This window comes from Sinocyclocheilus anshuiensis, unplaced genomic scaffold (assembly GCF_001515605.1).
Source record: "Sinocyclocheilus anshuiensis isolate Anshui unplaced genomic scaffold, SAMN03320099.WGS_v1.1 scaffold1181, whole genome shotgun sequence".
Lineage (NCBI taxonomy): Eukaryota > Metazoa > Chordata > Actinopteri > Cypriniformes > Cyprinidae > Sinocyclocheilus > Sinocyclocheilus anshuiensis.
Genome location: NW_015548241.1, coordinates 50,472 through 50,819, shown reverse-complemented (window position 1 = coordinate 50,819; position 348 = coordinate 50,472). Strand labels below are relative to the sequence as shown.

General features: G+C 37.6%; 1 pseudogene; it reads left to right on the top strand.

The window, feature by feature from the left end:
• LOC107655022 (NACHT, LRR and PYD domains-containing protein 12-like) overlaps positions 1-348 on the top strand; it is a 12,099-nt pseudogene that overhangs the window by 4,613 nt on the left and 7,138 nt on the right.

The window sequence follows — 348 nt, the reverse complement described above, 5'->3', positions numbered from 1 at the left end:
ACATTTTATGGAGGACTGTTTCCTGATCCTGGTAGAGTAGACTACAATGCCGGCTGTTCTGAGTCAAAGACTTGTAAGTACGTTTTGATATTTAAAGGATTTGCCATTGATGATTCAAACGTAAGTTTTGGGCAGTGTAGAGTAGTGTTTGTTGTTTGTCATTTCTCCGATCACAAATGCAGACATGGTTTTGTTTAATAAAAGACAGTATAAGTCATTATAATCCGTAATTATGTCCACACTGGATACAACAAATTCCTCGTTTGTAATGGGTTTTAATGTTTTTGTGAGTTGTGTTTTAATGGTGAGGGGTGTAACATTTCCGTCACACGCTTGAGGTATTCGGCC